Source organism: Lonchura striata, chromosome 4 (genome assembly GCF_046129695.1).
Source record: "Lonchura striata isolate bLonStr1 chromosome 4, bLonStr1.mat, whole genome shotgun sequence".
In the NCBI taxonomy this organism is placed as follows: Eukaryota; Metazoa; Chordata; class Aves; order Passeriformes; family Estrildidae; genus Lonchura; species Lonchura striata.
This window is the reverse complement of record NC_134606.1, coordinates 73,263,818-73,274,454: the sequence shown is the minus strand read 5'-3', so window position 1 is coordinate 73,274,454 and position 10,637 is coordinate 73,263,818. Positions and strand designations below refer to the sequence as shown.

Here is a 10,637-nt window from a genome sequence, read left to right as displayed (position 1 = left end):
GGGGGTGGGGCCAGAAGGGCTCACGTCACTCTGCGCCGTGAACAAACATAAAAAAGAAACACACACGACCAGCCGCCCCTTTCGGGACCCCCCCCCCCCCCCCCCCCCTCCCCCCCGCCCCCCCCCCCCCTCCCCACCCTCCCCCCCCCCCCCCCCTCCCCACCCTCCCACCCCCCCGCCCCCCCCTCCCACTCCCCCCCCCCACCCTTCCCCCCCCCCCCTCCCCCCCCCCCCCCCCTCCCACCCTCCCCCCCCCTCAACCCCCCCGGGCCCCGGTCCGGAGGAGGGGTCCCGGGGAGGGGCTGGGGCTGGAGGGGGGAAGGCCCCCCCTCCACCCCGCCCCCCTCCCCCGGACCCCCCTCCTCCGGAGGGGGCCCTTCCTATCCCCCCCCACCCTCCCGGGACCCCCTCCTAATGAGGGGGCCCTTCCTAACCCCCCCACCCTCCTCCCCCCAGGACCCCTCCCGACCCCCAGCCCGACCCCCAGTGTGATGTCGGGAAAGCCGCACCCCGGCAGTGTCGGGCCGTGTATTGGACTGCAATGGGGGGACCCGCAGAGCGGCTCCGGCCCCGTGTGGGGACCCCAGCGAGGGCGGGGGGCGCCGGCTCCGGCCCTCTGGGCTTTATTCTGCGGCGCCCCGAGCCCCGCGGCTGCGAGGAAAGAAGGAAAAGGGGAATGGGGAACCAGAACAGGGGAGCAGAGCGGCAGTCGAGGGGAAGGGGACGAGGACAGGGGGCCGGTGGGGAGAGGTCGGGGTGTGCAGGGCAGGCGGGGAGGGGGCTGGGGGGAAGGCAGGGTGAAGGGAAAGAAAGATTGAAGGCAGCTTTGGGGAAGGAGGCGGAATGTGTGGAGGGGGAAAGGTATCACGGAAAGGCGGCAGGAGGAACCGGGAGCGCGTGGGGGGGAGCAGGGGGAGGGGGCACGGGGGAGCCCGGCTGGGGAGGGAAGGAACTGGGAAAGGATGGAGGGACAGAATAGTGAAGGGGTGAGTAAGGGAATAGAGAGTGAGGACAGGGAAAGGGGTGTAGGGGGGCCCGCCCGGGAGGGAGGGAGGGGAGGGCTAGGGGGGAGAGGGAGGGGGGGGGGTTTGGGGGGGGGGAGGGAGTAGGGGGTGGGGGAGGGGAGGAAGGGAGGGTAGATAGGAGAGGTATGGAGAAAAAGAAATACAAAAGAAAAGAAACGCACAAGAAAAGCAAAAGAAAAAGCAATATAGAGCCCGACCGGTCGCAACCTCCCGCTCCGAGCGCCCAGCACCAAATGGCTCCGCCGCGCTCGCCCCGCGGTTTAAATACCCGCGGCCCCGCCCCGCGCAGGCGCGCTGGGGCCCCGCGCACCTGTGCGCGCACCTGTGCTGGCCCCGCCCCCGGCCCCGCCCCCCGCCCGTAAATGGCGGCGGCTCCGCGCCCGCCCCGTGTTCTGTGTGGATGCTCGGACGGACTGCGGCGGGACCGGCGCTCGGAGCTCCGTGCGGGGATCGGATCGGGGCAGCTCCCGGCCTGCGCGGCGTCCGAGGTGCTCAGGTGAGATCAGGATCGGGATTCGGGTTCTGGTCCCGCCGGTGTCTGCTGGGGGAGCCGGGCGGAGCCGCTCCTTCCTCGGCGGGCAGGGAGGGGGTGCCGGGGCCGGGGGGTCGAGGCGGGATCGGGGCTGGGATCGGGACCGGCAGCGCCGCGGCCGGGAGGAGCCGCTCCGGGACGGGCGCCGCCGCTCCAGCTGCGGCCGGCCCGGGGCTCGGGTCCCGCCGGGGCTCGGGTCCCGCCGGGGCTCGGGTCCCGTTCTCGCTGTGGCCGCGGGGAGCCGGGGCTGCGTCGGGGCCGGGACCCCATCGGCACCGCCGCTCCCGCAGCGCCGCCTCCGGCCCCGCGGGCGGACACGGAGCCGCCCCGCAGCCCCCGCGGGATGCCGAGCCCCCCCGCCCCGGTAGCCCCGTGGCCACCGCGCTCCCCTGCGAGCAGCAGCGCCCGCCTCCCCCGCCCCGTGTCCGCATCCCTGGGGGAGCCCCGCCGGACGAGCGGGGCTGCGGCGCCGCGGCCGGGAGCGGCCGCTCCGCCGGGGCCGCTGCTCCCGCTCCGGCTGTGCCCGGTGCGGGGCTGGAGGCGCCGGAGCCCCCGAAGGGCAGAGAGCACCTCCTGTCCTTGGCTCTGCGGGGCGGGAGCTGCCGTGCCCTGCCCGTGGCTCGCAGCGTGCCGAACGCACGTCCCGGCACGGGCACCGGCGCACGGGACAGCGCTGGCACGGACACGGCTGAAGGGCTGCCCGCGGCTCCTCGGCCAGGGGCTGCTCCCCACAGGCACGCAGGGATGCTTCAGCCCGGACAGACGCCACCGACAGCCCACAGGGACCCCAGGGAACGGCTGGCATTACCTGGGAATGGAGGCACGGGCCGTTTGCAGAGGGGCTCTGACAGCAATCCCTGTTGCCGACCTCCCCGAGCTCCCACACAGCTGCCAGGTATGTTCCAGCCACCCCAAATCTCCTCCCTCTTTTCCAGCCTGAGGCCATCATTCACCAGCAGTATTTCAGCCAAGGCAATCTTCCTTCACAGGTACTAAATGCCAAGCAAGAGCCTCGGAGATGCCTTGAAATCAGAGGTTCGAGTGCGATGATGTTCGGAGATTTCCAGGGAGCCAGCTGGAGGTGCAGAAGGGATGGAAAACTCTCACAGGTGGGTCCCACTGGAGGTGTGCTGCAGGCAGGGATGTGCATCCCTTTCCTGAGGAAAACGGACATGCCGAGGCTCTGAAAGGAGCTGAGCTTCTGCAGGAGAGATGTTCTGCCTCAGCACAGGCTGGGAGTGCATCCAGCCACTGCCTTGTCCTGCTTTAAAACATTAACTGGAGCCTGAGCTCCGGGGGGTGAAATCAGCTGAATTCCAGGGAACTCTGTCATCCCTGGGGCTGGGGGATGAGGGTTTTAAATAGCAAGTTCTGTAGAATAGAAACCTGTCCTTGTCCTGATCCCACTGAGCTTACCTGGAACTTTAGCTGGTGCTAAAGTGGCAGCTCTGCATGGGAATTTCTAATCTCCATGAGGCACCGTCTGGTTATTCCACCAGGGAATTTGGGGCTGTGGGTATAATTCATCTGAACTAGCAAAGCTGATACTGAACCCCAAATCTAGGCACCACACAGAGAACAATCTTTGTGGTAAAACCCCTGGGCTGGGAAATTTCAGCAGCCAAATGTATGGAATTATCTAAATCCCAGCAGCCAGCATCCTCCAGAGGGACAATCCAAGTGCCAGGTTGGGAGCTCATGTCCTTCCCCTGCTGCTGGTGGGATAAATTCCCCTCGGTGCAGCTGGTCGAGAGGGAGCTGAGAGCAGGAGGGGCAGGAGCAGGGATGGGAGATGAGGCTGCTGGAATGTTACCTGGAGCAGCTGAACACGTTCTGTCCCTGCAGGAGCCAAAGCAGATCCCTCCTGGCCGGGCTGGATGGGAGATGAGGCTGCTGGAATGTCACCTGGAGCAGCTGAACACGTTCTGTCCCTGCAGGAGCCAAAGCAGATCCCTCCTGGCTGGGCTGGATGGGAGATGAGGCTGCTAGAATGTCATTGGAGCAGCCAGGAGCCAAAGCAGATCCCTCCTGGCCGGGCTGGATGGGAGATGAGGCTGCTGGAATGTCACCTGGAGCAGCTGAACACGTTCTGTCCCTGCAGGAGCCAGGAGCCAAAGCAGATCCCTCCTGGCTGGGCTGGAGGGCAGCTGCTGGATCTGCTGTGGGGGAAATCTCCCTGCCCCTGCCAGGAGCACTGTCTCTGCTCTTCCTCCAGCTCCTGAGCAGTGTCAGGGCCACCGTGAGGGAGTTCAAACCCAAAAAATCCCCACAGCCCACGGAGTGAATGATCCCAGCAGAGAAATGCAGTGTTGAAATAAAAAACTTACAGCTCTGTCAAAAAGGCTGTGACAACACTGCAATGGGATTCCCAGGAATGTTCTGGTTTGTTCTCGGAATCTCTTGGTTCTCTTTTGTGTATTTTTAGTCCCTCAGTGGACAGCTTGTAGAATTTATTCTGGGACTTAGAGGTTGAGCAGGGTTGGCTCAGGATTGACCTTCACCTCTGGTGCCGCTTTGCGCAAACACAACGTGGCCGGGCTGGGTGAACTCGTGACCTCAGCTTTCCCCTCCAAAATGTCCCTCGCTTATTTCCCTGGGGTGAGCTGGGATTTTGGCCCAGACTGTCACTCCTCGCCTCCCCGTGCCCGCGCAGTGTCCGTTCTGTCCCCACGGTGCCCTGGGGACACCGGGGGGTCCCTTTGCCTTTCTCCTGCCCCTTTCCAGCCCGAGGCTCCTCTGCCCTCGTCCCACACACAGCACAGGGGCACCAAAGGGGAAAGGCTCCAGAAAACATTTCTGCAATTAATCAACAATTATTTAAATTCCCCAGGGAGAAGAGCGTGAACTCACAGCCACCGAGGCCTGACGGGTTCCTGCAGCGAGAGCTCGGCGCGTGTCCGCAGAGGTGAGTGCAGCACCTGAAAGGAAAAAACACAGGGGAAAATGGGATTTATTTTGCTTCAAATTATTGCAAGTTCTTAAAGCCCAACCAACTTTTGCTCTTGCTTTTGGTCGGGTGGAGCAGGAGCAGTGGGCAGAGGTGGTGCCATCGATGCGGACGTGCCCGATGCTTTCTGGGGCAGAAAAAGGAGATTAAGCTCGCCTTACGTCAAGCAGGTATTTAAAAAGATTTATAGCTCTTTACACATAACACCCTTTAATTACCATAATGTTTCTTTCATGATTTTAACTAATTCTCAGTGTATTTTATGAAACTTAAAATAACACCTCCTCCCTAACAGACTCATAAACCATTAGACAGAGAGTCCTAGTGCCAGTCTCATGCTTCCACATCTAACAGCAGACCCTCCCCATAACCAAACAAAAAAATCAAAATAATGTGCCAGAAGTAGTCCTTACTAACATTAAAAATACAACTCAACTTATCCAAAAAAACCCCAACTTTATTTCCTCCAAACACCAAATACTCTTCAAATTCTGAATGGAAAAGCTCCTAAAAAAACCAACAAAAACCATCAAAACATACTTCAAATATAGAAAAGCCTTACCATAGAAATATTTCTCAAAGTTCACAAAAATATGAAACAATCTAATAATTATCCTACATTTAAAAAAAAGCCCCACTATACAAATTAGTACAATTCTAAATATAAATTAAAATGTTTTACTAAAAAACATATCTCCCAATAAATAAAAGATATAAGTAACAATCATAACTCAACAATCTAAAATCTCTCCAAAACACTTTAAAAAGTCAATATTTAAACATAACCTTCAATAAGTGAAGTATTAATAGAATCAAACAAAATTATTTTTCACTAAGTTTAAATCTAAATATTCTTAAATTTCATTTTATCACTTTAATATTCTATTAAAATTAACTTCATTATTCCTTACTATCAGAATTCATTCTAAATTTAAATGTTATTTAATATAACTTCTCCTAAATTTTATTAAAAATCATTTATCTAAACTACAGTATATGGTTAATTTTGTCTTTTAAAAAAAATCTCCAATTAAAACAACTAAAAGAAAACACTAACAAACACCTATTCAGAAGTAAAAAAAATACAGTTTATTATATCATCAATTTCATCAAAAATTCTGTTCTTCATTACAATCTCTGCTCTTTTGATCTTTTATAAGTAACACCAAAAATAGCGATTACTATTAATATAATACTATTTAAAAATAATTTTTACTCTATATCCTTAATATATAAATATTTTTAAAGTTATCCTAACTTCTTCAAACACTTACTACTAATATACAAATTATATAAATAAATTAATTTTTATAATAATATTTATTAAATAATAGTTACAACCAACTTTCATATACTTTATTATCTCTTTATATAATTATCTAAAAAACACATACAATTTCTAAATCCTACTTTTTTTATTCTCTACTTATACAGCTCTTAAACCAAGTTAACTCTCTAACTAATCTCTACACTAACTCTCTAATTTAACCTAATGTTATCTCATAATTTTAAATGTTTTTCAAAATTAAAAACAAGAAATTTCATTAAAAACCTCCTCCAAACTGTGAATCTTATCACTTTCCGCAGTTATTATTACAAAAACACTTCAATATAAAATCCAGCTACAACATTAATTTCTTTTTCTAAGTTTCACACTAAGTAATCGGTCTCTTACATTTCCTCTACCTTCACACTCTGAATATCCAAATCCAAACTCACAATCCCATCTATAACCACTTTCAAATCTTTAAAAAAAAAGTTTAGTATATTCAAAGCATCTCTATTCTAAAAAATCCAATTATTAAATAATGTAATTAATCTTTAATCCTAACATTTTTACTCTTAACTATGACTTTTAAAAACATTATATAAAAATAAATTAAGTAACATTTGCCAATTAAAATATAAACTGTAACCTAACCCTAACTCTACCTAAATAAAATAATTAACAACAAACCCAGATATTTTCTACATAAGAAATAAAATTCAAATAATTTTAACTTAACAATTTAACTTTATCATTATAACAAAAACTTATTTCTAAAATAAACCTTAAAAATCATTATCTACACATAATTATCCAACTTTCCACTAATTTAACACTTATCAACTGTTATAAAATCTAAAATAATGTACAATCTTTTAATACTTACTAATTATATAAATTTCACCTATGTTACTAAATATAGATATTATCCAAATAATTCCTAATTATTATCAATTTCTTCTTTACAACATACATTATTTTACTCTTATACTTCTTCATACTTATAACTAAAAAATTGTAGTAATAACAGCTTATATCATTATCTTGCAAATCTCTATACAATTTTATAAAACAAAACTTAACTTTATTTCTCATATAAAAACAAAGTTTACTTATATCTCACTCAACATGTACAAAAACCCAAGTAAATTTCAATAAGAAACATAAAACCAGATCACACAAAAAACATCACCATCACTCCACAAATAAAAAAACAATGTAAATAGATAAATTACACAATGTAAATACAAATGTAAATTACACAAGCGTAAATTACACAAAAATTCCAACTTACACATAACATCTTGTATTACACCCACAAAAAACTATAAACTTTAAGTTTCTTTATAAATATAAAAATCAATATTATAAAAATCTTATTATTTAATAACTTAAAAATATAAAATTCTATCAAATATTATACTTCTACTCTATTTACTTTATTTACTTTTGGTTATATCACTTTACCTATTAACCAACCTATTTCCATGCAGATAGATACTATGTAAACCTCCTGTCAAACTCTGACAATTTTCTACAGGTCCATTTCCCACAGCAGAGCTGCTCCCTGCCCAGCCCAGGAGCTGCGAGTGCTGTTGCAGGGCACAGTGTCTGAAGGAACACCGGAGCTGTGACATTAAAACCAGCAAAAGCAATTGCTAAGTAAAAGAGCTCCTCACCTGGTCCTAGAACTGAACCTCTGTGGCTCTTCCTCACGGGGTGACCCTGCTCCAGGGAGGAATCTCCACGCAGCCCCGAGACCTGGGGTCAGAGGCTGCCCTACCAGCAGAAGAACAAGGGGTTAGTGAAGCTTTTTGGACACATTCTGTCCTCACAGTGGTTTGATAAAACACCGTCAATGTGATTTTTAATAAAGACAGCTTGCACCCATGCTCGCAACAGAGTTTTGTGTGTTATCTCCTCAATGTTAATGTATTTTGATATTAAAAGTGTTTAAACAAGCTCTGCACCCTGCCCTGCTCCAAGCCCTAAGGAGAGCTGGACATCCTCACACTCGCCCAAGCTGAGGCAGCTCTCGCACAGGGAGGGAGCTGCTGCAGCATTTAACAACTCCCAAAAATCACCCCTGCCTTGAGGGCGTCCAGAGCTGGAGAAAGCCCTTCCACCACCCTCTTGGATTTCCCTCCCTGCCCCCAGCTTTGCTTCCAGCTTGGGAAGGTTTGTCCTGGGGCCATTTCAGCAGCACGAAGGGCTTTTCCAGGGGTTCCACGGGAGCCCAGTGACTGACCCAGCTGCGCACCCAGGCACGGGGGAAGCTCTAAACACAGATTATCCTGCATGAGCCAGAGCACTCCAGGGCATCCCTGGAGCAGCTGTGGAGAGCAGGAAAAAGACACAGCTGCAGCACTGATCCCGCTCCCTGCTTTCCCAGAGGGGCAGGAACACCATTTCCTCCCGAGCCTGAGAGCTCCCAGGGAAATCCCTGTCAGGGTGGCACTGAAGGTGCCACTTTTCTGGCACTCAGACTCTAGAACCACGGCCCAGCAGGTTTCTGTGGGAGCGGGGATTATTGCTGCAGTTCAGAAGCTGCACATCCCTAAAGCATTTCCTTGGGAACATGAAGCTTCCCACGTGCATTTTGTATCCAATTTGTAATTTCAGAGAGTTTAAATCGGAATGAGGGGACTCGGTGCCAGCACAGCATTAGCTACGGGACATCGGGAGACTCACCAGACGACATTCTCGGCAGAGCCTCCATTCTCAGCGCTCCAGCTGCAGCGTTCGCATCTCTCACGGACTCCCAGCTCCGTTTCCAGGGCTCCCATCGGGAAACCGGCGGCCGCTCCCAGATGCAAATGCCCAGGGCACCGCCGATCCCAGCCACTGCTCCTCTCCCCCGGAACCCCCTTCCTCCAGCCTTTACCCCTTTTATAGCCACGGCCCCGCCCAGGACACAAACGGAGGCTCCCAGGTGCCTCCTGAGACCCAAATCATCCCAGGTGCATCAGGAAATCAATAGAAATATCAAATCAAATAGAAAGCTCGTCCCTTTTAGGGTAATGAATTATCTTTTTCTCCATTTCCCCTTCTGTCTCCTGTTCCCTAAGGCAAAACACCTGGACCAGGTGGGGGTCAGGGGGAAAATGTCAAGTCCAAAACCGAGCCAAATTTGTTTTTCCATCGGTTTCCACCAGGACTGTTCATGTTTTCCCCCTGACCCTCGGCCGTACCACGGGAGCGGCTTCTCCGTGCGACCCCCGGGGGTGGCACAGGGACCCCATCCCGCTGCTCCCGGGAAACAGAGCCCAGTCCTGCCCAGTATTGTAAATAACAAATAAAGTTATTGCCTTTGGCATTTATGTATTAGCTCTGGCAAGTTATTATTGACCACAAAAATCCTGATAGAGTACAATTTGTAATTCCTGCTCTTGATAAAGTATAACCTGTCAGTTTATATATTCACCGTACAGCTTTTATAAACAGTATTGTCATATATATTATCCTGCACCGTAGCACCATAGAGACTGTGAAATGTTAAAATGCTTTTTTGCACGTAACTAACTGAGAAAGTGGTGTAAAATAATTAGGTGATTTCCCACATTCGGTGACTGTCTTATCTGAAGCACAAGATAAAGGAAACAGAAAGCAGAGTACCAGAAAAAAAATAGAATAATTTATTGACCCTCGTTATCAGGGAGTGAAAATACAGCAGGAAGGCATCACAGGAAGAAACCAAATATATTGGTTTAATCTACAAGATAGCATGCAGACAAGTCAAAGGTAAAAACCAAGCAAAAGAACATCTAAACTCAAAGGAACTTTGAATATGCAAGCCTGCAATGTAACAGAAGACAGAGCACGGGGTTTGAGGTGACCCTGCACACCTCCGTCCCCTGCGGCCACTCACCTGGAGGCACCATGGGCTCCTTCCCGGCGCTGCCGCCCGAGCCAGGGGCATTTCCCCATCCAGAGCCGAACTCAGCCAAACCCGGCGAGCGGCTCCGCCCCGGCCGAACCGAGCCGAGTCCGGCCGAACGCCCGCGCAGTTCCGAGATCGGCCGAGCCGAGCCGAACGCGAGAGCGGTTCCGAGTTTGCCCGAACCGAGCCGAGTTCAGCCGAACCGACCGAACTGAGCCGAACCGAGCCGAGTTCAGCCGAACCGACCGAACTGAGCCGAACCCAGCCGAGTTCAGCCGAACACAGCCTCCTGCTCTCGGGACTGTTAATGAGCGCATGTGATGATGGGCTTTTAGACCAAAGCATTTTCCTTATTTCCCTCCCTCTGTTTCCCTCTTCCCTTCCCTGTGCTCAGCCTGCTGAACGACATATCCCAAACCTGCCTTGGCTCCTCTTCACCCTCCAGTAAATCCAATCTTCCCATTTCTCTCATGTCCCTCGCTTTGCTACATTCCTAACTTAACAAACCATCCCTGAGCCATAAGATTTTATTATATTTTCCTTGGCTTAAAATGTTACAATAGAAAGAATTATATTAATATAAATTTTTTCACCTCTGGAAATGCTTGAACAGTACATCCCCAAAAGATGATACTGATCCTTCCTACCACAACTGTATTTCAGTAGTTTTCTGACCAATACCAAGTGTAAGGCCAGCTCGGCTGAAGAGCAAAACCAAATGTACATTCACAGTCAAAAAAGTGTCCGTGCTCTGCACACAAGTGTTGTGTACACCGTGCCAAGGCCATAGGACAGACAGGTCCTGCTGCCACCTCACTGAACATGTCACAGACACATCAGGCACCCTCCTGACACTATTGATCCCAGGGATTTTCCTTTTTCCAGCCTCCAGAACTCATTCAAAGGAGTGAGAAAATGCTGTCAGCGTAAGGAGCTGTACAGTTCATGGGAAGGTCCTCACTGGAAAAGTGACACAAATGGCACAG

The 10,637-nt window shown here is 50.2% G+C and overlaps 1 long non-coding RNA gene across 3 annotated transcripts; it reads left to right on the top strand.

Annotated features, from left to right (window-relative positions):
• Positions 1-2,549: 2,549 nt before the first annotated feature.
• On the top strand, positions 2,550-7,661 carry LOC144246141 (uncharacterized). Of its 3 annotated transcripts, none has more exons than XR_013339825.1 (4): positions 2,550-2,666; positions 4,388-4,462; positions 4,583-4,674; positions 7,312-7,661. It is a non-coding gene; the product is annotated as an uncharacterized LOC144246141 (long non-coding RNA). The 3 variants fall into 3 exon arrangements; XR_013339824.1 differs by lacking the exon at positions 2,550-2,666 and adding an exon at positions 3,593-3,939; XR_013339826.1 differs by lacking the exon at positions 2,550-2,666 and adding an exon at positions 3,961-4,155.
• The last annotated feature ends 2,976 nt before the right edge of the window (positions 7,662-10,637 follow it).